Source organism: Saimiri boliviensis, chromosome 17, assembly GCF_048565385.1.
Source record: "Saimiri boliviensis isolate mSaiBol1 chromosome 17, mSaiBol1.pri, whole genome shotgun sequence".
In the NCBI taxonomy this organism is placed as follows: Eukaryota; Metazoa; Chordata; class Mammalia; order Primates; family Cebidae; genus Saimiri; species Saimiri boliviensis.
The window spans coordinates 33,564,685-33,592,459 of record NC_133465.1 but is presented as its reverse complement, the minus strand read 5'-3'; the positions used below and the strand labels follow the sequence as shown (position 1 = coordinate 33,592,459).

The 27,775-nt window shown below is 45.7% G+C and overlaps 1 long non-coding RNA gene across 1 annotated transcript; it reads left to right on the top strand.

Moving 5' to 3' along the window:
• The first annotated feature begins 314 nt into the window (after positions 1 to 314).
• Positions 315 to 27,775, top strand: LOC141581712 (uncharacterized). The gene is made up of 4 exons (XR_012514468.1): positions 315 to 458; positions 11,232 to 11,414; positions 11,801 to 11,937; positions 26,908 to 27,775. It is a non-coding gene; the product is annotated as an uncharacterized LOC141581712 (long non-coding RNA).

Here is a 27,775-nt window from a genome sequence, read left to right as displayed (position 1 = left end):
AGATGGGGGCTTCTGATGCTGGCCCCAGGAAATGACTGGGCAGCCCCCAGGGGCCAGCCAAAGATGCAACATCCCAGAAAAAGAAAAGGCATTTCTAAAAGACAAATGCAAAACTGTCAGCAGGATGAGTACAAAGTTTTGAGATCAGTGTCACTTGTCTTGCTTGGAATTCCCCAAAGGGGTCCTGAAAAGTAGCTGTGAAAGAACTGAAGACTCAGTGTTGGCCGTCTGCAATATTTATTACAAAAAAAAAGGACATCCGCAAAAGGTCGCACTGTTCACGTTGACACAGAATATGCAGTAGGCTTCCCGAGGCTATGCTTCCTTTACTCCCACACTGGCAGGAGCTGCCAGGGCTACAAGAAGGCTGTGAAAATTCACTCTCATCTACAGCCAGGAAGTGGGGGTTCTGCCAGAACACAGCGGGCACCTGAACATGAGACTCCCGGAAGGTAAAGGTAAGGCCAGGACTGCTGGGGTGCGGCCAAGGGGTGTGCAGAGGTGACCCTAGGGTGGCAGCATGCATAATGATCATAATAAAAGAAGCCACTGGAGTGTACTGTCGTGCTCAGCCCTTCAAGGGACCTTATGTCCATTGACTCACTTTTTTGTTTTTTTTTTTTTTTGTTTTTGAGAAGGAGTTTGCTCTTGATGCCCAGGCTAGAGCGGAATGGCATGATCTCAGCTCATTGCAATTTCTGCTTCCCAGGTTCAAGCAATTCTCCTGCCTCAGCCTCCCGAGTAGCTGGGATTACAGACAGCCACCTGGCTAACTTTTTGTATTTTTAGTAGAGATGGGTTTCTCCACGTTGGTCAGGCTGGTCTCAAACTCCCGACCTCAGGTGATCTGCCCACCTCGGCCTCCCAAAGTGCTGGAATTATAGGCATGAGCCACCGCACCCAGCCATTGATTCATTTAATCCTCTGACAACCCATTGAGGTAGCAGCAGTTATGATCTCTGTTATCTAGATGAGGAAACTATTGCTCAGAGAGGTTAAGTAACTTGCACAAAAGCACACAACCGGTGAGCAGTTAAACTGGGTTAGGAATTCAAGCCCACCTGACTCTGTAGCCCTTTCTGTTAGCCTTCATTCTATTTTGACCTCTGATGTGGCCTTAGAGATAACAGGACAGGCACCTCCGAGATCATCTCTGAGGGGAACCCTGAGTAGTCATTATCACCAATGAGCAACAGTCACAGTCAGCTTTAATTTGACAACCAAACTGATGATAGCAATGACCTCGATGACCCATGCAAGAGGACCACTGAGGGGCTGGGCATAGTGGCTCACACCTGTAATCCCAGCACTTTGGGAAGCCAAGGAGAGTGGAGCACCTGAGGTCAGGAGTTCGAGACCAGCCTGGCCAAAAAGACAAAACTCCATCTCTACGAAAAATGTAAAAATTAGTCAGGCATGGTGGCATGTGCCTGTAATCCCAGCTACTCAGGAGGCTGAAGCAGGAGAATCACTTGAACCCGGGAGGCAGACATTGCAGTGAGCCGAGATCACGCCATTGCACTCCAGTCTGGATGACAGAGTAAGACTCCATCTCAAAAATGGAGGAGGAGGCAGAAGAGTCAGAGAAGGACATGTGACAGCAGAAACAGAGGCTGGAGCGATGTGGCCATGAGCCAAGGCATGCGGGAGCCTCTAGAAGCTGGGAACGGCAAGGAATGATTTCCCCGCTAGAGCCTCCAGAAGGAATGCACTCCTGCCCACAGGACTAAAGTCAACCACTCATTGATTCCAGTCCCATGTGACCCAGTTCAGACTTCTGAACTCCAGAAATGTAAAATAATAAATGTGGGTTTATATATTTGTTATAGCAGCAATAAGAAACCAGTGTGGGCCAGGCACAGTGGCTCACACCTGTAATTCTAGCACTATGGGAGGCCAAGGTGGGCAGATCACTGAAGGTCCGGAGTTTGAGACCAGTCTGACTCACATGGTGAAACCCCATCCCTACTAAAAACACAAAATTAGCCAGTTGTGGTGTCACATGCCTGTAATCCCAGTTACTAGGGAAGTTGAGGCATGAGAATCACATGAACTGAGGAGGCAGAGGTTGCAGTGAGCCAAGATTGTGCCATTGCACTCCAGACTGGATAACAAGAACAAAACTCAGGAAGGAAGGAAGGAAGGAAAAAGGAAGGAAGAAAGGAAACCAGGGCCGTGAGGGCAGGGCTGCCTGACAAAAGATGAGCATATTAAACAGTCAGGACAGGAGACCCCCACCTACCCAAGGAAGAAAGTTGAAGGAACAAAAGCCCCGACCTCACTCTCCTCTGGCCCGCAATCTCCTACACCTCTGGTGTTCCTCGGGTGTGGGGGTCTTAGGGTGCCCGCCTCGATCCTTTTCTCTAAACACCTGTTGCCCACCACTTTCCAGGGGCTGTGATCTGGCTGAGAATTCCCCTGGTCAGTTCAAGCCCTGAGCCTTTAAGTAAGGAAAACACCCATAGAACCAAGTGGGCAGGCTGCCTGCCTTGGGTCCTTAAGGAGAGGAGACTCGGGCCCTGTGGGAGATGGGCCTTTCCCAAGGTCACACAGCAGGTCTGCGGCAGAGCAGATGCAGGTCCTATTACTCTTGGCCCCTTCTTTATGAGTAATCATCCTCACATGTGTGGGTCATTCAAGGGATGGGCACTAAACAGATGGGGCCTGGAGGTCCCTGATGAGATCTCACAGAGCTGCCTGCTCCATGATTGGCTGGCTCTCCTCACCAGCACGTGGTGGTCTCTCAATATCTCACTCACCCAGGGGAACCATAGTGAAATTTTATCAGCCCAGCTACAGGGAGTGATACTTTGTTTTTTTTTTTTTTTTTTTTTTTTTTTTTTTTTGAGATGGAGTCTTGCTGTGTCACCCAGGCTGGAGTACAGTGGCGAGATCTTGGCTTACTGCGACCTCTGCTTCCCAGGTTCAAGCAATTCTCCTGCCTCAGCCTCCCTAGTAGCTGGGATTATAGGCGCCCATCACCATGTCTGGCTAATTTTTATATTTTTAGTAGAGACAGGGTTTCACCATGTTGGCCAGGCTGTTCCTGAACTCCTGACCTAAGGTAATCTGCCCGTCTCAGCCTCCCAAAGTGCTGGGATTACAGGCGTGAGCCACCACACCCACCCGGCCGGGAGTGATGAATGGATGAGTGAATCCATTTGCCTCTTCTTTCATGCTGGGCAGTGCTAAACGCCTGCTGTGTTCCAGGTCCGAAGCCCTGAGTTTATGGAGGTCGGGGAGAGACAGATTGTCTCTCTATCTCACTGGAGTTCAGAATCCAGGGGGGAACTTGGTCAGGCTAAAGACCCAGCATGGGCTTACCTGGAGGAGAAGGTGGCCTCGTGCTAAGCCAAACATATGGAAAAGTGAGGAAGAATGAGGGCTACAAGGCCATGTAGCTCTCATGCTGGGAGGGGAGGGGCCTGGAGCTTAGCATCAGACGAAAGGCAGAATGCAGACACTGGTCAGTGAGGGAGGAGTGGTGAGCAGAGGAGGCTGTGGGCTAGAGGAGCTCACCAATGAAGGGGAGCAGAGAACCGACTCTTGGATGCTCCACCACAAAAGGCGAAGTTCGTGGCTGCTAGTGGGCAGAGGGTAGGAGGCTGGGAAGTGCGCGTGTGTGAGAGATGGAGAATTCACAACTAGGCAGCACCTGATCATCAGAGGGAGACTTGTTTAAAAGAAGGAATCTACCAGAGGCAAGTGCCAATTGCCCTCCCCACCCTATGCAGTAGAGAAATATTATTACCCCCAGTTTCTAGATGTGGAAACCAAGGCTCCTATCAGGACAATTAAGTCAATGCCTATAATAAATATAGCACATAGTGCAAACACTGCTGAACTCTTCAACCTATCGGGTTTGCCTTCTTACTAGGGGATCACTAGCAACCCTGGTCATACCAGGTGTTATTCCTCCATTCTACAGATGTGGAAACTGAGGACTGGAGAGGCCAAGAAGGTTGATTTGTGTCTGATGTTCTACACCTGATTATGGGGAGACACGGTGTTGAAAGGAAGGCAGCTTTGGGAGTGGTTTAAAAATCCTTCTCTTGTGGATTTACTCTCTTCACATGTCTACTTTCTATGTGCCATTTCCCACCTTGTTTTTATTTCTTCGTGGTGAATCCCTTTGCTGGGCTTTCAGATGAGGAGCTAGATGGGTGGAGTCACCTGTGCTGGTCAGTAGTATCCACAGGACCTGCCACCAGAAATCCTCTTTCCCATCTCCGTATCTGGTTCAGCCACCTCTTTGTGGGAGGTGTGGTCCAAACCCCATTATTGAGGAATTGGAATTCTCCATGGTAGGCAAGCATCTTGGCCTCCCAAAGATGCCCACGTCCTAATCCCCAGAACCTGCAAATAGGGCAGGTTATATGGCAAGGGAGAATTAAAGTAGCAGTTGGAATTAAGTTTTCCAGTCAGCTGGCCTTAAGGTAGGAATATATGTTGGATGGGTCCGAAATAGTCATGAGAGTCCTAAAAAGGGGGAGAGCTTAAGGAGAACCAGAGAGATGGCAACTGGGAAGGACTCAGCCAACAAATGTGGTCAGGCTGGAAAAACAAGCACAAAGATTCAGCCCTAGAGCTTCCAGAGAGGAAGGCAGCCCTGCCAACATCTTGCTTCTAGCCCAGTGAGACCCCTTTTGGGACTCTGAGCTCCAGAACTGTAAGATAATACACCTGTGTTGTTTGGACACTTGCGGACATTTGTTAGAATAGCCGTGGAAACTGAATACAGTGTGGTGGTTGTATATCCAGGGGATGGTCTCAGGGGAAAAGGTTTCGGGTACACAAGAACAGGCCTCAGACGGAGAGGAACATCACTGACAGATTTGTTTCCATTTCGGCTGCAGCTTTTAGAGGTCAGCAACACCCAGGGGCAAACGAAGGCCAAGGATTTGGCCTGAGCTTCATCCACAGTGAATCTCTTATCTGGCTTCACTTCCTTCTTAGGCCACGTAAACAGATGCTTCAGTTAACATGACATCTCTGCCTTTCTCTCTCATCCTCCTTATATCTGTATCTTCATTTGTGTCCTTCCATTTTTCAATGGTCTGCTACAAAGTATTTCACTTCTTAATATATGAGATTCTTGACTTTCAAACTATTCAAGACTGATACTTTCCATATCAGTCCATATATTCCTACTCATATTGCCAAGAATCAGATCAGCAAAGCCACTTAAATCCCAGATAGAGGGCCCCATACTTCCAGAATGAGGATACATAGGTACTCTAAGTTATGGACCATTTGCTGATGACATCATTGCCTTCCAGGTGCAATTCCAAGCAGTCCCTTAATACTGTGAAAAATTAATTCCCAGTTATCTTTGGACTACCCAGGACATCTGAATTAAAGTAACATTATTTCAGGCTGGGGGTTCAAGACCAACCTGGGCAACATAGCAAGACCCCATTTCTACAAATACATTAAAAAAAAAAAAAAGCCAGGCATCATAGCACATGTTTATGGTCCTAGCCACTCCGAAGGCTGAAGCTTGCGGATTGCTTGAGCCCAGGAGTTTGAGACTGCAATGAGCTATGATAGCCACTGTACTCAGCCGGGGTGAGAGCGAGATCCTATATTTAGAAAGGAAAAAAGATCCTCCCTTTAGAAAGAGATAGATAGATAGATAGATAGATAGATAGATAGATAGATAGAAAACTATTTAGCATTTCTTAGTAAGTTCCACTGCATTCTGGACACGAGTTCCAGCTGGTAGCAAGTAAGAAGGACTCTATGCTTAAATTTCTAACTTCACATTTTGTAAGGCGTCATCCTGTAGCCACCAAAGGCAAGTAAGAATCCATAGTAGTAATCAAATTCATCAATAAGAATTTCTTTCCATTAAAACTAAGATTGCTCTGTAAGTATATCTCAAACAGGGGAATGCATCTAATTAGAATTACAATAATACCATCCAACCTGCTTTCCCCGCTGCACCGTATATTCTAAACAATTTTATTCTTCTTCAAATTGCCAATTTAAAAAATGCATCCATTCGAAAGGTACACAAAGATTAGCTTTCAATTTTCAATTTTGGCTTCAATCTTACTTTAATGGAGCGTCTTTCTCCAATAGGGTTTTATTCTGTAGCCTGCAGCAGCTGCATTAAAATCCACTCGGGGAAGAAACGCCTATCCTGGTTTTGAGTAAGGGAAAAGCAAAATTACTAAATAAAACATGAACTATTTAAAGAAATATGTGAAGCTGGAAAACAGAGTGGAAGAAGCAATTCAGTTATCTCCTATTCATTATCTCTGCAAATCTCAGTGGGTCACAGGTCTGTGTTTTTGTTAAAAAAAAAAAAATCCAGGATGGGCGCGTTGGCTCATGCCTGTAATCCCAGCACTTTGGGAGGCTAAGGCAGGCAGATCACAAGGTCTGGAGTTCCAGACCAGCCTGGCCAACATGGCAAAACCCTGTCTCTATTAAAAATGGAAATATTAGCTGGGCATGGTGGCTGGCACCTGTAATTGCAGCTACTCAGGAGGCTGAGGCAGAAGAATTGCTTGAACCTGGGAGGCAGAGGTTGCAGTGAGCTGAGATTGAGCCACTGCACTCCAGCCTGGGCAACAGAGCCAGACTGTTTCAATAGAAAAAAAAAAAAAAAAAAAAAGAAAAGAAATCCATCTACAAATGGTTTAAGTTAATAAAACCTGAAACCTCATATTATCATTTCATCTTAATAAGTGGCCAATTCATAATAACATTTTATTTCAGACAGTTCTAAAGTTTATTTTTCTTATGTGGAACTGTTCATAGCCTTGAGAAAAGCACAGAATTACAGGAAAAAAGGTTGTACTTCTTTTGGGAATGAACTTCCTGGCAATCAGCATGTAATAGAAGAAATGGTATGTTTAAAACAAAAGTATCCCATCCAAATCTCATGTTCAATTGTAATCCCCAGTGTTGGAGGTGGGGCCTGGTGGGAGGTGATTGGATCATGGGTCTGGATCCTCCATGAATAGTTTAGCACTATCCATTTGGTGCTGTTCTCATAATAGAGTTCTCATGAGATCTGGTTGTTGAAACGTGTGTAGCACCTTCCCCACTCTGTCCTCCTCCTGCTCCAGCCATTTCAGACTGCCTGCTTCCATCTTTGCCTTCCACCATAAGTTTCCTGAGACCTCCCCAGTCATGCTTCCTGCATAGTATGCAGGAATACTTCTCTTTGTAAATTACCCAGTCTCAGGTATTTCTTTATAGCAATGCAAGAATGGACTAATAACACCCTTTAACATAGATCCAAACACTAATTCCAACTAAATTATTCAACTATGTGTCCAATAGTGGTATCAGGCCACTGAACTAACACAGCATCTTGACACAGGTTTACCTAAATAGTAATGCCAGAAGCTGCAATGGTTGAGTAACTACTGCACACACACGATCACATGGCCAGAAATGTGCCATTTACTAAGCTAGAGCTCGCCCACCTCTCCTCCCAGGGCTCTGGCCACCCACAGGTCTGGAAAGAGCTGCTGAGGCTGCTCAGCACACAGGGAAAGGGAATTGCAGTGCTTTCTTTTAGGGCGATTTTTCAGCTTGCTCTGAATCAGGTGTAGCTTTTGCTACTCAGTCTTGAGTTATAAATTTCCAACACAATCTGTTTCTTTCCTAGTATAAAGACCCGACATTGGCACTCTTAGATCGTACTGTAAGTCCATTAAACCTCTTTTTCTTTATAAATTACCGAGTCCTGGGTATGTCTTTGTTAGCAGCATGAGAATGAACTAACACACATGGTAACATGCTTTGGTGGGTCTTTTAGTTTTTTTGCTATGGGCCTTCAGTAAACCCATTCAATCTGGAAATACTGTCATTTGGTTTGGGTAAAATTTATTCTAGAATTTATTTGATTATTTTTCTTATTTTTTTTTCTGTTCCTTCTGAAACTCCTATCAGCTAAATATTGGCTCTTATAGATTGATATTCTAAATTTTATATTCTTTATTTCCTATTGAACATCTTTTTTCTTGTCATGTTTAGGGGATATTTATTCAACTTTATTTTCAAATATTTCTACTGATTTTCATATTACTGAAACCATGTTTTTAATTCCTTCCTTCCTTCCTTCCTTCTTTCCTTCTTTTCTTCTTTCCTTCCTTCTTTGAGACAGAGTCTCCTTCTGTTGCCCAGGCTGGAGTGCAGTGGCACAATCTCAGCTCACTGCAACCTCTGTCTCCTGGGTTCAAGTAATTCTCCTACCTCAGCCTCCTGAGTAGCTGGGATTACAGGCACACACCACTATGCCTGGCTAAATTTTGTATTGTTAGTAGAGACAGGGTTTCACTATGTTGTGGCCAGGCTGGTCTTGAACTCCTGACCTCAGATGATCTGCCCGCCTCAGCCTTCAAAAGTGCTGGGGTTACATGTGTGAACCATTGCACTTGGCCTCTGTATTTTTAATTTCTAAGAGCTCTTATTTTCTGATTGCCTCCGTTTTATAAGATCTTGTTCTTATTTCATGGGAACAATAACCTCTTTTATCTCCCTGAGGATATGAATTATAAGGTCCTTGAAGTTTTCCTTTTACTTCCTGTATTGGCCCTATTTAAGCAGAGCTCCTTTTTCTACCTATGTCTGTTTTGGTCTCTTATATTGAAAAATTTCCCCAAATGTCTAGAGATTCTCATCGATCCATGCATATTTAAGAGTGAGACACTAAAAGGTTGGTTGGACTCTGCACATGGGCTAGGCTTGTTGACAGGTGAGGGGCTTTACTATAGAATGAAAAAGCAGGGGCCCAGCCATTTGGGGGGCTCTCAACTTCAGCTTTTTGTAGGTCTGTTCTCTTGGGCCTTTTATTTTACCAGAAATGAAGAATACATTGTTCTGTTTGGAGATATGTGTTTGGCTGGCAAACAAGCAAGCAGAAGGAGCTGGAGAACTGAGCCTTTAGGATGCAGCTGTCCTCTCACTGGCCCTCTGATGTGCCTGTATCCCGGAGTCAGGAGCTCTCCTGGTCCAATTCCCTAATCATCTGCTTGTACCTTGTAGGGAGGGCAAGTGAGGCCCCTGACTGCTGGGGATGAAGGGGGAGACCTGGGAGCCCAGCCATCCTCACATGGGCTTGACAACGAAGTCTTTTTTCAGCCTTGGTCCGAAACTTTGACACCCTCAACGTTACCGGGTGTCCCTAATTCCTGAACCTTCCTGGGGCATGGTGGGGTTAACATTTGCTTGCCATCGATCTTCCCTCTGCAGCAACTGAGGCTTCAGCTCTCTCTCATTTCCTGGGCCAGTTATCACTGTCCTGCCTGTCTCACATTTGTTGTACTCTCTCTGTTGCTTCTTTCTCCTTCCTCATTCTCTGCCCAGTCATGTTAATGGGCTTTTGGGGAGGAGCAGAGATTGTTGCATCTTGTCGCTGTGATGACGCACACTCCTCCCTTCAGGCTGGATGTATCCACGTGCCCCTCCATGCTTGTCCACTTCCTTCCTTCCACCCCTTGGGAGGTTGACTCTGTGAGCCTAATCAAGAGGATCCTGTGCTTTCTGGCTTCCGATTGGGTTTGGCCAGAGGGAGGCCTTGGCAGGTGATCAAATGGCGGGAAAAGAGCGTGGTCAGGGTTTGCTTCCCCAGCTTCTCCCCGGCTGGCGACCTTGGGCGGGGTGTGTGTCTTGGTCCCGGCTGTTCCCTTCAGAGGCTCTCTCCTCTCAGCGCAGGGATAGGAGGGGCTCCTTGCTGTTACCAACCCCAGGGGACTGCACTATCCCTTCTTTATTTTTTTGACCCTTCCCACATCCGTGTCAACAGTGCTCTCACCAAGGGATCCCACATTATCCCATTGGCTGGTGCCACCCGTTTCCAGTGTGACCCCCCTGATTGACTTCATCCATCTAGCACCTCCTCAGCATCCCCATCCCCGCCCCAGTGCTACTCTTCTTAGGAAGTTCCACCGAGCACCCAAGACATGAACATTTACTTTGCTTTACTGTTCCCTAGAGCCTTCTTTTTGCCCTTTAGGGCACTTTTTGTGAAGTTTAATAGATGACTGTTTTCTCCACCAGACAATAAGTTCCAGCCCGCAGGGACTATGTTTTATTCACCGCAGCCCCTAGCAGAGTGTCTGTGGGGACTTAGCCAATATTGCCTCTGTGAGGGAGTAGTGACTGAGAAGGCCCCCTCCTACAAGAAGCCTTCCAGGATCCCCAAGAGGAGAGCCATCTTCCTTGTCTCTCAACATCAGCAGTGATGTCCCCCTCTGCTCTTGTAGCATTTGCCACTGCTTATCTTGTTCAGTGATTGCTGACGGCCTCCCCACCTGCTCTCCTCATGCAGATCCCTCTCTGAATGATCCAGATCTCATCCAGTTTGGATGAGATCCAGTGCCTGGCCCATAGCAGGTGCACAGTAAATAGTTCAGAGGCAAATAGTGACTGATTGGAGTTTGGGAACAGACCTTGTTTATCTGGGGTGGGGTGGGGTGGAAAGACTAGATGCTCTGGGTGGTTTATTGAATCATCATTTTCTTTGTGAATTCATTATTGTTTTATTTCAGTGTTGATTTTCCAAAGGTCTGCTTCTCCCCAGACCTGCAGAGATTGTTTGAGCCAGGCTGATCATACGCCAGGCAGCTGTGAGAGGAGAGAACTCACGGCTCAGGGCAGAAGGCAGCTTGAGCTGGCAAAGCTGGAGCCTTGGAAACAAGAAAAATCTCAAGAAGGCAACAGTAACAATGTTCCTCTGCAGGTGCCACAGGGAGAGAGGCGAGCTGAGCCTGCAGCCCCAAGACTGGAGTTTCCTTTTGGGAAGGCTTGGAGAGAACAGCTTGGCAATACCACCAGGTGTCCCTGAGACAGCACCTTCTCACCGCTGCCAGGCAACTGTCTCCAAATTCAGCTGATTCCTTCCTCCAGGGGCAAAATGGTAGCAAAAGCTTGAGCTCTGAGGTCGAATGGGTCTGAGTTTCTGTCTTGATTCTGCCACTGCTGGTTGTGACTGTGGTCATAATCTCCCCAAGCTGCAGCCCCCTCATCTTCAAAACTGGAATTATAATAAGGTTTGCTGCAGGCTGCTGAGAGGGTTAGGTGAGGTCATACATAAAGATGGACTAGCGCTGTGTGTGTGACACATAGGAATTCTTTGCTGAAGGTAAGTTATTGGTGCTGTCTCTTTGCGATCAAGGGGAGAACACTGAGAACCATGCCTCTATAAACCATGGATTTGATTAAAATTAATGCTATTATCAACCTTTGCCTTTTTGTTCTTATTTTTGCAGCCTGAGCCCATGCCCTGTAGTTTTCTCCCCTGACTGCTAAGACTGCTCCATCACTAAGCCCTCATGTCCAGCCAGTTGGAATGAGCTCCCCACCGCTGGAGGTATTCAAGGAGCAATGTGACACTTTCTTGTGCTTCATGCTCTGGATGGGAGGAGTGAGGTCCCAAGTGGTCAGCCTGGATGGTAAGTAAGAAACTGAGGAGAGGTTTGGCTCCCGTTAAACCGCGAGCCGGGGACTTCATGTGTCAGTGTGCTGCCTGGCAATTAAAATCGGGAGCGCTTAACTCTCTGAAGAGAGTTCCAGCTTCGTTGTTTGCCCTTTTAATCTTGTCTGTTGCCATGGGAACGGCAAGTGATTGCAATCACCACTGTTTGTATTGTGAGATTGTTCCCATCAATGCGGCTTTTGAAAAATAAGAAATAAAAATCTTGACTTTGGCATGCCACTCATTACAATTCAGAACAAACCCTGAAGTTCTGTCCAATGCATCCTTCCCAGCACGTGGGCTATCTCGTTTGGAAATTCCCACCAGCCCGACTTCGGTCTGATTTCTTTTCTCCCCTTTCAGCCAGGTGGCTCTGCAGAGGACGTACTCGAAGCATTGCCTGCTGGGGAAGATTCTGGGTGAGCCAGAAATGCAGCGCTCTGTGCTCGTGGGGAATGGGCCACTCAGCTTCCCTCCCTGTATGATGACAGACGCCCAAGGTACTGCCTGGACCACTCCATTGCCTGCTAGTTATTATTACATTAATGGCTCATAATCACAATATTGATGACTTTCTGAAGATGAAGAGAAAGGGATGTTGTTCAGGGTCAGAGTCCTTGCAAAGTGATGGTTTGGAAATAGCAGCTTGTGTACGTGTGTCTGAGGAGTCCATGCATTGTCCTGGCTCACAGGTACCTGCAAGGACTCAGCAGCAACCAAACTACCTTCCCCGACACCCCCAGCTCTATCTGGCTGGACACTCAGGTCCAGAGACCACCTGTGTGGCCTGGAGGGAAATCACCACAACCTCTGTTGAGTGAACCACAAATATCTTTGCCTTCCCTTGAAGCCTTCACAATGGGTTATTGAGAGGATGTAAAAATGTTGGCCTAATGCCCAGAGATAATTGATTATAGTGTTTTTCTTTGAGCTGAGAAAGACTCCAGAGAGCATCAGATCCCACCCCCTTGTAACAGCTGAGAATAAACTCCTGAGTGAGGAAGTGGCTTGCCAGAGGTCACAATATGAGAGTGTCTCCCAGCTCCGTCTCTTGATTTTGTGTAAATTCAATCTCGTTTGTGAGATATGCTCCAGGGTGTTTCATTTCATAAAGTTTACAAAATTAGAACTCCTTTTATTTGAAATACACACAGCCTTGGACCAATTCTTTTCAGAGAAGATACAGCTTGGTATAAAAGTTTTCAACATAAGCTAAATTTTAGAAATCCGTACTTAGTGGCTACTTCGTTCTCAAGCCAGAGCTACCAGTGAGGAGAAGGGATAGGACCTCCTCGATTCAGATCAGTCGTAGCCTCCAGGCCTGGTTTAAGGACCTTCTAGTTGAGTACCCTTGAGGGAAACACTGCATCTCTCAGGGCTTCAGTATTCTCCTCTGTAAAAGTGGGAGTGTGGAGCTTGTCTCGTCCACCTAAGGTCATGTGTGATGTTTCACATGAGCACTTGGGTATAAATGCATCTTAGAAGCTGTAAAGAATTGTATAGTATTACGTCTGGGCATGGTGGTTCATGCCTGTCATCCCAACGCTTTGGGAGGCCAAGGCTCGTGGATCATCTGAGGTCAGGAGTTCAAGACCAGCCTGACCAACATGGTGAAACCCCGTGTCTACTAAAAATACAACAACAACAACAAAAAATTAGCTGGGCATGGTGGGAGGCACCTATAATCTCAGCTACTTGGGAGGCTGAGGCAGAAGAATCACTTAAACCTGGGAGGCAGAGGTTGCAGTGAGCTGAAATCATGCCACTGCACACTGCACTCTAGCCTGGGCAACAGAGTGAGACTCAGTCTCAAAAAAAAAAAAAAAAAAAAGAAAAAAAGAAAAGAAAAGAAAAAGAATTGCATAATATTACACTGTGGCTATGTACTGTTACAGATCCTTAGAGTTAGGTCTTCTGGATCACAATTCCATTTACAGACCAAACGTCTACATGATGGATTTAAGCTTTGACTCTTCTGTTTGGATACAAATGATCTTCCTTTGAAATTTTGACATTGCACAGATCTAAGACAGATTTTCTGGTTTAGATTCTAAACCCATCAAGTATGAAAAGTGTACAGCACTGACCCCCAAAGTTCTAGCTCTGCAGATGAGTCATGATTAAATTCATTTATGCAGCAAATACTGAGACCCCTCTGTATGCCAGGTCCTATGCTGAACTGAGGACTCAATGGTATATAAAACAGAATGGCCCTTGCCCTGTGAAGAATTCTCTACCAGTTCTCTGCTTCTTCTTGTTTTTTTTTAGAGATTGGGTCTTGCTCTCACTGAGACTGGAGTACAAGTGGCCCAATCATAGCTTACTGCAGCCTCAAACTATTGGACTCAGGAGATCCTCCTACCTCAGCCCCCTGAGTAGCTGGGACTACAGTTACATGCCACCATATTGGGCTAATTTTTAATTTTTTTTGTGATGTCAGTGGTGAGGGTGAGGTCTTGCTGCATTGCCCAGGCTGGCCTTCAACTCCTGGCCTCAAGCAATCCTCCCACAGCTGATTATAGGTGTGATCCACCTGTAATCAGCCTGGCATTTTGGGCACCCGTTTGAAAGGTAAAAACCTCAGAAAAAGAGCTGACATCTTAGGAATAAGATCTTTCTATTTTTCAATTTAAATGAGATTCTGATCTCTCTAGGGTTGGAGCATCTTTTGAACCCCTGTGTGCCCAGACAGAGCACAGAAACTGCCACACATGGGAGATACTCAGTAGGTATTAGTTGGACCTAAATTCTCAGAGATGGCTGGCCATCTGATCACCAAAGATCCATGTTGCCCGCCCACAGAGTAGCTCTGCTGCTGGAAAGTGACTGCCCAGCCAGAGACTACATTTCTCATCTAGATAGCAACAAACAAACATATGTGGAAGTGCTGTGTGACACTCTGGGTGAAGGAGTTTAAGTGGGTGTCTTGCATCCCCTCCTGATCTCCTTTGCCAGTTGGAAGAAGCAGAAGACAAACCATAGCCCATGAGCCAAAGTGGGTTTGCTGCTTGCTTTTGTAAAAAGTTTTATTGGAAGCCGGGCACAGTGGCTCAAGCCTGTAATTCCAGCATTTTGGGAGGCTGAGGCGGGTGGATCAAGAGGTCAAAAGATCGAGACCATCCTGGTCAACATGGTGAAACCCCGTCTCTTCTAAAAATACAAAAAATTAGCTGGGCGTGGTGGCGTGTGCCTGTAATCCCAGCACTCAGGAGGCTGAGGCAGGAGAATTGCCTGAACCCAGGAGGCGGAGGTTGCGGTGAGCCGAGATCGCACCATTGCACTCCAGCCTGGGTAACAAGAGTGAAACGCTGTCTCAAAAAAAAAAAAAAAAAAAAAAAGTTTTATTGGAACATAGCTGTGTCTATTTGCTGCTTGTTTTTATAAATAAAGTTATATTGAAACACTGCCATGCCCAGTCATTTAATGTATAGTCTGGCTGCTTTGCCTTGCAAGAGCAGAGTTGAGTAGTTGTGACAGATGTGATCAGGCCCACAAAGCCTAAAATATTTACTATCTGGACCTCTACACAAAATCTTGGCTTGGCCAGGCTTGATAGCTCATGCTTGTAATCCCAGCACTCTGGGAGGCTGAGGCAGGCAGATCATCTGAGGTCAGGAGTTCAAGACCAGGCTGGCCAATATGGTGAAAACCTGTCTCTAGTAAAATACAAAAAAAAATTAGCTGGGCATGGTGGTGCATTTCTGTAACCCCAGCTACTTGGGAGTCCAAGGCAGGAGAATCACTTGAACCAGGGAGGTGAAGGCTGCAGTGAGCCAAGATGGCGCCATTGCACTCCAGCCTGGGTAACAAGAACAAAACTCTATCTCAAAAAAAAAAAAAATAGTTTGCCAAACCCTTCCCTAGAGGATAGTGGAGACATTATATGGAAGAAGCCTGGATCTCTGAATCTTTGTGTAAAGGGAATTTGTCTACCAACCAGGAACACCCATGCTGAATGAGAGATCATCTTTTATTGCACTAAGACCTTCAAGTGTGTGTGCTTATTCAGCAGTCACTGGTGTCACTCTAACTGATTCTCAAACCAGTATGGAAATATGCAGGTGCTCTGTACTGTTGGATTGGTGTTGGTGATGGTTTCTAGATTTCTTGATGAGTCTATATTAGAATCTCTGCAGAGCTGATTCCCTGAGGTCGTTGAAACAGAAATGTCAGGGACTTCAAGTGGCAGATACAAACTTTACTTGCCTCACTGGTCATGAGGAGGGTCCTTGAAAGGATACCCAGGGCAAGTGGAGAGACAGGGGTTACACAGCAACCCAGGGTGAAGAAAGGTGAACAGCAGCATCTCCTGGGAGCTGGAATGGGATGCAGGATGCTGTGGTGAGGTGGGTGAGAACATGCACTTTGGATTTGCAGGATCCAGGTTTTTGTCTGACACTTACTAGCTGGGGGATCTTGGGCAAATTTCTTCATTTCTCTGAGCCTGAGTCCTCCAAAATGGTCATAATAACAGATCTAACTTCTGGGATTGATGTGAGGATGAAGTGACCTCTGGCTCTGAAGCTCTTGGTACCATGATGAATTGCTCGTCAGGACACCTGTCCTGAAGGGGCCCTGGGAGAACATTGTGCCAGCCTCTTGGTGTACAGAAGGGGAAACTGAGGCCCTGGGAGACACCATGGACTCTGCTTCAGTTAGCAACACTAGTGATCCTTCAGAGACCCAAGGCAGATATACCATGACCCCTTCCTTTTCATCTGCTATGTCCAACCACATCCTGCCCACTTTTAGCATCCAACCATTTTACCTCCCAAATCTCTCTTGGATCTGCCCATTTCTCCCCACCTTGTCCCGGCTGTCATTGCTTTCTGTCTGGACTTGTTGCAAACCCTTCTGCCTGTTCTCACTGGAGGCTGTCAGTGGCTTCCCTCAATCTCTTCTCTTTCTAGAAACCAGAGCAATGTCATTTCTAGATGCAAAGCTGCTCATGTTATGCCCGCTTTAAAGACCTTCCCAACGGAGATGGAGCTTCCTTCTCTGGCTCAGGGGCTCAGGGGCTCTGCCCTCCTCTCCCACATCCCTCTTCACATTCTGCTCCACCTTCACCCTCCTGTGAATCCCCTTGGTTGCTTGTGACTGTCACAACTCTCACTCTCCACCCTCCCTTCAGGGCTTGTTACTGACTGTTCCTTCCTCTTAGAACATCCATTCTGTGCTTCTTGTTTGCTTTATGTGACCTCATCCTTTAAATCTTGGATGAAGCATCACTTCCTGGGAAGGTGCATCTGGCCCCTTGGTTGGGTCCTGGCCCCTCTGAACTTAGACTCTAAGTTGCTTGGAGAGGTGGGCAAGGACTGAAGACTAAGCCCCAGACTTGGGCCAGGCTCCCTCTGGCTGTAGCCTGGTCCCACCATGGTCACCTCATTGTGGATTCACCCCACAAGCATCAAAGAAAGACTGATGCGAATAGAGAGTGCTGAGCTCCACAGCTTCACTCCCCACTAACTCCTACTCATCCTTCAAAGCCCAGCGCAAGTGCTCCCTCTTCTGCAAAGGCTCTTCTGACTTTCTGACTGCCTGGCCTCCTCGTCCAGCAGCGTGCCTATTTCTTCCTCCTCCCTCTCACCCTGTGAACTCTTGGGGGATAGAAATCCTGTCTTATTCATCTCTGGAGTCCCAGTGCGAAGCATAGGGCATGTTGGGGAATGCCAGCCAGAGCAGATACGTTGAATGAATGAATGAATGAATGAATGATGGGTGTTCTGGGTGAAAAGAAGATGAATTGGTCACAGAGGAGCTCACATTGTGGCAGAAAGAGAAGGCCAGGCACAAGCCACCAGGAGAACTAGCAGGTGGGGGCAAGTGTCTGGGGGCCAGCCACGTTCTGGATGAGGGAGTGATCTCCAGGAGTAGGGAGTCAGGGAAGGCTCTAGGCTGGGGTGGAAGTTAACACACCCCAGGCAACAATTTACCAGTGGTGTTTTGAGGCTCTTGGAATTTGAAGGAGGCACTCCAGGAGCTGCTGAAGAGGAGGGTGATGCTGAGTAAGTGGGACTCTTCCGCTGCTCTGTTCCATCTGTTTGAAAACCTGAGTTTCCATGCAAGAGGTTGTGGGAAAAAAGTTCTTGTGACTTATTTTTTATGAGTCAGGATCCTTAGAAACAACCCGAGACCGGGGTTCTGGAGTATGTGATTTATCGTGGAAGTGCTCAAAGAAGAAGGGGAACAAGGATAACAAGAGAGGGCAGGGGCAGGAGCTAGGCAGACAGGAGCTTCTCAGCTGGCTCTAGCCTCAGCCCCACCCGGTGGGGTGCTCTGGAATGTGAACCACAGTGCACAGTGGGCCTCACCTGAGACAGAGAAGGTGGGCTTTCCAGATCCCTGCATTAGTCATGAATTGGGGTGTGGGCAGCATGACAATTAAGCAAAGGCACATTGGCAGAAGCTCTGTCTCTAGAGCAAAATTTTTCTGTTACTGGCCAGGTAGTATACATGTTATGCTTTGTGGGCCATGCGATTTCTGCTGCAATGACCCAACTCAGGCACAGACCATGAAATGAATGGGCATGGCTGTGTTCCAATAAAACTTTATTTACAAAAACAGGCTGTTCTGGAGAATGGGGTGCTATGAGCCATTAGCATCCAGTATTCACAGCACTGGCTTTAAAGAGGATCTAGGAGGGTACAAACAGCTCCTGTGTCTTCAGCAATGAAATATGCAGACTTCCCTTACTAGATTCTGAAGCGCTTGAGGTTTTGACTAGGTCCTGCCAGCTGGGTGGGTCCCTCTGGCATGCGTTCTTAGGGGATCTCACATTTCCCTCCAGTGGAGAGGCACATAGTAAGGTGGACTGAGATGGAGGAGCATCCTGGACTGCAAAGGGTGGTGCTCTGAGGACCCCTCCAGTTCGAACAGCGCGCCTTTGGGTGGAACAGGAAGGGGGATGAAAGTGTTCTGAAGAGTTCTGGGCAGAAGGGGCTGCAAGGTCACCATCCCTGCTGGGGGAGGGGAGGAACTGCTGACTTGAGCCATTGCTTTCCAAGGCAGCCCAGAACCCTCTTCTCTGCTAATATCCAAATTATACATGACTAGGAGAAAGCTAGGGAGATAATCTGTTGTCAGAGAGATCAAGTTCATTTTGGGTATGCTGAAGAAAAAAAGCTATTTCCTGGTGTCTAAATCTCATTAAAAAAGCAATTTTGCAATCAATTACAATTACAGTGCAATTTAGCCACTAACTGTTTAAAGATATATATGGGGCGGGGGGAGAGAGCGAGCAAGCAGCAGAAGTAAGTTTGTTTTTCTGCTCTCATATTTATGAGCCACACTGGAAGAGGCTGTCTTTGGAGGAGCTCTTTGGAGCAGAATGAGTGGTGGCCAGCTCTGCCCAACGACACTGCAAGTTACACTTTCCAAGTCAATATATTATGTTAGCCTGAGGAGGTGGTATCATTCTGAGAATGCTGGAGTGGGAGAGATCCATTGTTATACAAGAATTTCTACCTTTCTTGTTTGGTCATGCACTATAAAAATTATATCATTCTATGTGGCTTTTATTAAAGGAACATTATTTCTATAAATTATTTTTTAATGCTGAGGAGGGAATTGCCTTCTAGAGCCATCTCAGTAAAAGAATTAGGGAGTGAAAATAGAGACTGGTGTCTAAAGAGGGCTAGAGAAATCAAGGGTTGGAGAGAGAAGTGGAGAATGCAGCCCACAGGCAGGACCTGCTTTCCCCACAGAGGGAGTGGACGTGGCATTCAGAGGGAGGGAGTGGTATCTGCAGCCATGTGGTGGGTGGGGAGCCCTGATGCAGCCCCTGCACATTCCTTGCCCTGAGGAAGATGGGACCGACTCCCCTTTGGGTTTTGTCCACTGCTCCTTCTGTCCTGGCTCTTGTCCCTGGTGAAGTACATGGGGCACTGGTTGCCACTGAAGCACAAACCCTGGCTGCCACTGCTGACTCCCTTCTAGCCACCTCCTCTTCAGGCCCATTCTGACCTCTGAATCCTTGGGCTGCTCTCATCTGCACTCTGACCCATGCTCGACTCACTCCCTCTGCTCCTGGTACAGGCCTTTCAGCATCTCTGCCACAGCCACGAGAAACATACACTGTGGCCCTCTGTCCCAGGGTCTCTCCTCTTGCTGGGGTAAGGTTGTTAGAGACAGAGGGCCCAAACTTGGATCTTTGGAAATATTCAAGGAACATTTATTTTTGCTTTTCTTCTGCCTGTCTGGTGTCACAAGACATAAAGCTATGGCTGTAGTGGGTGTCTTTTTGGCATCAAGTGGTAGAGTGGTTTTGGCAGACATGCTGTTTGCAGAAGACGAATTGCTAATGTCAGAGTCCTCTTGTTCCTAAAAATGTTTGCATTCCTGTTGCATGTGGGCTGGAAGAGGCTTTCACATCATGAAGGGGAATGATGCATTTCAGTCCAGCATGGTGAGAGCTGGATGCCCGCAAAGCTTTAGCCATGGGTTATGTTCATAGAAATCCTTAAACTTCACACCAAGAAACTCTGCTCCCTGCCCTTGAGCTGAGTTTCCACTGTGGCCCTAGTGTCAGCCCAGATTCTGGCTATCGGCTGAGTTCTGATCCCATTTCCAGACCAACCTGTGGCCCAAGACCCAGGTCCAAAGGCAAACCCCAGACTGAGCTTGGGTCTTCACATGACCTGAGTAGTGGGCCAGCTGCAGCTGATTTAGGCTCCTTCATCCCACAAACATGTGCCATCATCACAGGGAAGCCCCAAAAGAACATGGTCTTATCCACTGGGATATGACTTGTACCCAGATCTTCTGCCTATGAAACCCAGATCCTCCTGTAAGTGGAGGAAAGATGGCAGAGACTCCCAAATCCTAAGTGCTGTCATGAAAATGTGTGGAAGGCTGAAGAGGACAAAGGCATTATCTCCAGGGAGAAATCCATAAAATATGGATGACAATGATGATGATGATAATGATGATGGTGATGATGATGAAGATGGTGGTGGTGATGAAGATGATGATGGTGATGATGATGGTGATGATGATGATGGTGATGATGATGATAGTGATGATGATGAAGATGATGGTGATGGTGATGGTGATGATGATGGTGATGATGATGATGATGATGATGATGTGTGGTGATGGTGATGATGATGATGATGATGTTGATGATGTTAACCATGATGATGATGTCGATGATGATGATGTGGATGATCACAATGATGTTGACCATGATGATGATGTTGATGATGGTGATGATGTTGATAATGATGATGATGTGGATGATGGCTATTACTTACATGGTGCCTACCATGTGCCAGGTTTAGTCCATATCATTTTCTAGAATCCTCACAAGCAACTCTGGAAAGTTGATACTCTTATATTCCTCAATGTTACAGAGGGATACAGTGACTTGATCAGTGTCTTTCGGTGGCCCAGGCAATACTCAAACTTGGGTCTTTCTAACTTCATATTAGATGCTGTCAATCCTGTGCTTCTTCCCAAGAATGCCTTTATGCAGACAAATGATGTGGTTGTATTTGTACCTTAAGAAGGTCATTTGGGTTGCTGGTGCTCAAGTTGGGTAGGATAGAGGGGAGAGAAGAGAGATAGGGAGGCAGGTGATGAGACTGCTGCAGAGTCCAGCCCCCTGTGTATACAGCAAGGAAATCAGAAAAGCAAAGGAGCCAGTGTCCTTGACTCTGCCTGCTTGAACTGGTCCCAGGATGCAGATGCTTCATGTGGAAAAGGCTGTGAGATCCACACTGAGGCCTGGTGGTTGGTCCTCAGCCCCAGCTTCTTCCACTCTGCCAGGGCATATCTGTTGGGCTGGCCTTGACCACTCTGTGTTCAATTTCTCTAATTTCCAATCAGTTTGGCTGTGGGCCATGTGGCAGACAGAACACATAATTATGTATTGATTTCCTTCCAAAGATGCATGGCCTTGAGTTAACGTGCACGTTCATGGCCCAGCATAAACACAATCTGAGGAAAGAGGGTTGGATTTGGAGGGAAAGTCAGAGGAGCCTGGCTCCTGGATGAGTAGAGGGGACAGGAGTGAGGGCTGCCATTGTCTGGGCTTTGCAGCTGCAGGAAGGAGTGTGCACCGTGGCTTCTCGGGGATCCCAATGTGGCTGGAGGCTGGATGGGTAGGTCAGCCATTGGTGGGGGAAAATGAAACCTGCTCCTAACCTTGATCTTTGATAAAGTGAGTAGAGAGCCTCTGTGTTGATTTGTCCATCTATCTATCCCTCCACTGTTAGTGCAATTTTCTGTGAATTCCACCAGGGTATTCAATTTCCTAGTGCTTTGCCAGATGGCATATTTTCCCACTTCCCTAGTCCTCCAGGGACTGTCTGAAATACAGGCCAAGCACTCTTACCTCAAAATTATATTGAGGTGTTCAATTAACAGAAATGACTCCACAACCCATAGATCACACTCTAAGTGCACATGCCACATGCACACACGGGCAGGCCCTCAGCTGAATCCCTTTGCCTCTGGAGACCCAGTCACATCATACACAGCCATCACATCAAGCTGTGACCTTCCCTCCTTCCTCAAGTAAAACTTGGGACAATGGGTACAGCTTTAAAATACTAAATCTTGTGGTATTCCCTGGCCCAGAATCTCTCCATAAAGGCACTAAATGTGTTCGTTTTAAAGTCCAACAGAAGCAAGTTCCCCCAAGTTAACTCCAAATCTTAGAGTTGGGCAGACAACTGCCAGCTTCCTATCCTTGTGCCCTGAAGGATTGGGTCTGCAAGCCCTCGGCAGGGTGGGCTGCCTGGCCTGCCCTCTCCCTGAGGGGCCATAATACTGAGTCTTGAATTATTCTGATGTGAGTAAAAAACACTGGGCCATTCACGTCGTGTATCTGCTGGGAACTCTATCTGCTTCTTTTGTTAGACCACTTCTGAGCATCTCCTCTGTCGCACTTCCTTTTCTCTCTGGAACCTCACTGGTGGTTCTCTTGGGTGGTGCTTTGTCTCTGATGATGCACTGGGGGGAAGTTATGGTGCACTTTCCACAGTGTGCATTTCTGGTCCATAGCTCTGTGATAACAGCCCCCAGTCTGATGATTCTCAACTGGCAGTATGGCCCCCTAGGGGATGTCTCAAACTTTAGGGTGTGGCTTTGGTTAAACCAAAGATGGTGGGGTGCCTGGTTTCCTGAAATATTCTCAACAAATTTCTTGTCCTGCTGGACTTCAAATGTTCAGCCAGATATTCTTGCCAGTGTAAAACTTGTTCATACTTATCTGAATCTAGAGCGTAAGAACTTTTTGGCTCAGTTTTGAACTTATACTGAATAGTGGAGGAATACAGCTGTGGTATAAATCAAGAGAATTTTATATTTTGTTTTGTTCTGAACATTACCAACAGTTCTTCACCATTTTGCTGATCATTACTGAGGATAATGATGTTCATAATATGAGTCACCAGGATAACACTGCTGTGTCACACTGCATGTGTCACTCTGCATATAAATATAAGAGACTGATTACTTCATGATGTCTTCTACTGCAATTATGCCCAAGCACTTACATATTGAAATACATATTGTTGTATTATAAATTATTTGCCTTCCATACCTCCTTTATATTATGGTTAGTGAATGATTTTATGTTTTTAAGCATTTACATTTAGGTTAGGTCTATTTTCTGTTTTCATTTTAAGGATAGTAAAGGGTGTGTCTTCGTCCATTCTTGCATCGCTACAAATACCTGAGATTGGGTAATTTATAAAGAGATTTACCTTGTTCATGACTCTGCAGGCTGTACAGGAAGCATGATGCTGGTATCTCCTCAGCTTCTGGGGAGGCCTCAGGAACCTTACAATTATGCCAGAATATGAAGAGAGAGCAGGCACATCACATGGCCAGAGCAGGAACAAGAGAGAGAAAGCAAGAGGGCCATCTTTGTTTCACCCCCATGAGACAATTACTTTCCACCAAGCCCTACCTCCAATACTGGGGATTATAACTCAGCATGAGATTTGGGGGTGGGGACACATATCCAAACTCTATCAGAATGCTATGGCAGATTTTTTTAATGACCACAAAATCCTGTTAGCCCAGTATGCACATCCCTTTGCAATGTGACTTTTTAACTCCTCTCATTCAGAGGTAAAGTCTATTTTGTGACTTGTGAGTAACAGATTATGGCAGAAGGGATGTATTAATCAGGATTCTCCAGAAAAACAGAACCAACAGAAGATTACACACACACACACACACACACACACACACACACTCATACACATACAGATGGTCTCCTATTTATGATGGACACACACGCACACGCGCACACACACACACACACTCATACACATACAGATGGTCTATTTATGATGGACACATGCACACATGCACACACACACATACACACACACTCATACACATACAGATGGTCTCCTATTTATGATGGACACACACGCACATGCGCGCGCACACACACACACACACACACACAGAGGGATGGTATTCTATTTACGATGTTTGACTTTATGATGGGATATAACCCCACTGGAGTCAAGAAGCATCTGGACTTGATGGCTTGACTTACAATTTTTTGACATTACAATGCGTTTAGAGGGGTATAATATTTTTTACATACAATGAGTTTATCAGAATGTAGCCTCATTTTAAATTAAGGAGTATCTGTATTTGTGTGTATGTGATATATAACTAATAATTAAGCAGTATAAATGGGTGATATAATTAAATAATTATTATATATATTCTCTTTAAATATACATACATACATATGTGTCTATAGTTGGTTTATGTAGTTATGGAGGCTGACAAGTCCTGAGACTCACAGTTGGCAAGCTGGAGACACAAGAATCCAAAGGCCTAAGGTGCAGGAAGAGTCTGTCATGTGTCTGTTCAAGTCTGAAGGCAGGAAAAAGGGAATGTTCCAACTCAAAGGCAGTCAGGCAGGAGGTATTCCCGCTTACTTGTGGAAGAGTCAAATGTTTTGTTCCACTGAGTCCTTCAACTGATTCTATGAACCCACCCCCACTGGAGAGAGCAATCTGTTTTATTCAGTCTATCAATTCAAATGTTGATATCATCCAGAAATACCCTCACAAACACACCTAGAATAATATTTGGTCAAATATCTGAGCATCCTGTAGCCCAGTCAAGTTGACACATAAATTAACCATCACAAGGAATATTATATAATTTTCAAGGTTAGACCTTAAGATGCCTTGAAGCTTCTGTCTTCACCCTCTTGGAATACTATCTTGAGACCACCGTGCAAGGAAGCTGGTATAGTCTACAGGAGGTTAACTGAGGAGACCTGGCTGACAGCCAGACCAACTGCCAGACATGTGAGCAAAGCCAGCTTGGCTCTTCCACCTGAGAGAGGCTTGATGGGTCCTTGGGCTTTCCATTAGGATCTCAGAGGCCCTATATGGGAGGAGGGCAGATTGTGTCCCAGGACTAGGGATTTGCTCTAGTACAAAGGGCAAAATTGAAACAGACCTGTTCTAATAATACAAAACCAAGCCTCTAAGAGTTCAAGGTGATTAGCTAGTAATTTAATTTTATATTACAACAAAAATTAGCACTCGTGAAGGAAAAATATACATAATCAAAATTTTATCTATGATGATGGTCTATAATAATCAGTATACAATTATAAATGGCCAGACATGAAGAAACAGAAAGATGTAATCAGCGGTCAAAAGAAAAAAACAATCAAGAGGAAGAGATCTCAAGATGACTCAGATGTTGGAATGAGCTGACAAAATCTTTATAAACAAACTAATAAAATACCTATGGACTTGATCATAATGATGAGCAGATGGAGAAAGAAGATAAAAGTAAGAACCCATTGAAAATTCCAGAATTGAAAAGTACAATATCTAAAATGAAAAATTTACTAATGGGTTTAATATCACATTAAAGATAGCAGAAGAAAGGGTGAGTGAAATGGAAGACACATAAAATCATCCAATCTGCAGAGAGAGAGAAAAAAAGGTTGATTGAAATAAAATTGAACATGGTCTCAGCAACTTGTGAGACAATATGAAGTGGCTTATCATATGTTTAATTAGTGTCCCATAAGAGAAGAGAGAGAAACAGAGTTGGGCAGAGACAGTATATGGAAAAATCAATGTCCTAATTTTCCCCAAGTTTTGTGAAGCCATAAAACTTACAGATTTAAGAAACTCAGCCAACCCCATGCTGAATACATACAAAGAAAACTGTACTTAGGCACATAATCATCAAACTAATGAAAAATAAAGAGAGAAACTTGAAAGCTGAGAAAAAAATACTCTACATACAGAGAACAATGATACAAAGGATAACTGACATCTCATCAAAAACAATGAAGACCATAAGACAATGGAATGGCATCTTTAACACACTGAAAGAAAAAAAGCAGGCAACTCGAAATTCAATATTCTGTGAAAAACACTCTTTTCATGTAAAAAATGAAGGCAGTATCAAGACATTTTCAGATAAACAAAAGCTGAGCAGACATGCAACATGAAATGCTAAAGGCAATTCTTTAAGATAAAGGGAAATGGCACTAGGTGGAAACTTAGACATAAGAGAAAGAATAAAGAACACTAGCAATGGCAAAATGTAGCAAAGATCAAAAAACAACGTTTTTTCTTCTTTTGATTCCTTTGGAAGACAATGACTGCTTCAAGGAAAAAGAATAGCATTGTATTATAAGGTCTATAATGTATGAAATTGTATTCTGTATTAATATGTATTTATGAAAATGCAAAATATATGACCAGTACAGCACAAATGACAGAGAATGAGTAAATGGAGTGAAACTGTTGTAAAGTTCTTTAAGGTTCATTAAAAAAATACTTTGGCAGTTGGGTGCAGTGGCTCATGCTTGTAATCCCAGCACTTTGGAAGGCCAAGGCAGGTGGATTGCTTGAGGTCAGGTGTTTAAGACCAGCCTGGGTAACATAGTGAAACCCCATCTCTACTAAAAAATACAAAAAATTAGCCAGGCATGGTGGTGTGTGCCTGTAGTCCCAGCTTCTTGGGAGGCTGAGGCAGGAGAATCGCTTGAACCCGGGAGGTGGAAGTTGTAGTGAGCTGAGATAGCACCACTGCACTCTAGCCTAGGTGACTGAGTGAGACTTCGTCTCCGAAAAAAAAAAATACTTTGGCTACTCCAGTTGGTTGGTGTCCTGCGTATCCATGTAGTGTGAGTGGTGGGGACCAGCTGCAGGAGGACAGGGAGAAGAGGGCAGGGGGCCAAGAAGTCCGTACAGCAGATGGCCTACCTGGGACTGAGGTGGTCCTTGGGCTTAGAGTAGATCCCTCAAGGAGAGACTACAGGACTGTTCATTTCTTATTGCCCCAGAGAGTAAATACTGTATTACCATTTACTGGTGGAAAGCAATCCCTAGGACTCCTAATACAGCTGAGAACACAGCACAAAACCTTTATCTTGTTTCCATCAGCATAACCTGCTTGGAACATGAAATAAAGCTTCTCCCTGGTACCTTATCACTAATAGGATCGGTCTTTTCAGCAGGGCATGGGGAGCTGCCGCGCACACGATCAGCATGCCTGGGAAGATGCTGTTGCCGAGCTGCGGCTCAGGTAGCTACGGAATCTGTCTGCAGCGGAGAAGCTTTCCTATTCAGGAGGGTAAAAATCCTCCGGGGTGTTTCCTTCCCTCTGAGGCAGGCATTTTCTCAGCCTGCCCCACTGTGCGGAAGTCATGAAGAGAGTGGCATCCCCCAAGCTGGGCCCTCTTTGCCCCCTACTTACAGCCTCAGGTAGGGGCTGTGGCTCCAGCTGCAAATCCCTGACTTGGGAAGGAGGCATAGGCAGAGCCATTTCGAGGCTCCACCGGGCTTTCACCTCCTTCCTCTGGAAGCTTCTTCCATCATACGTAGCACATATCTCATATGAAATGTGGATTTTTTTCTTTCTGTAAACAAATTGAAGATGTTTAATTTAAATTTTGCTTTTGAAATAATTTGGTCACAAATCACATATGTTAGCCTGGGTCAGTGTTTCTCAGGCACGCTCAGGAACTCCGCAAGGTGATGAAAGCAAATCTAGAAATGATTTTCAAACAAAAGGACATGTTCTGCATATTCTATATGTCACCACTCATGAAGTCAACTTGTCATACTGTTTTTTGTTTGTTTGTTTGTTTTTGAGACAGAGTCTTGTTCTGTTGCCCGGCGTGGAGTGCAGTGGTGTGATCTCAGCTCACTGCAACCTCCACCTCCCAGGTTCAAGTGATTCTCCTGCCTCAGCCTCCCAAGTAGCTGGGATTACAGACATGTAACACCATGGCAAGCTAATTTTTTGTATTTAGTAGAGATGAGGTTTCACCATGTTGGCCAGGCTGGTCTTGAACTCCTGACCTGAAGAGATCCACCTGC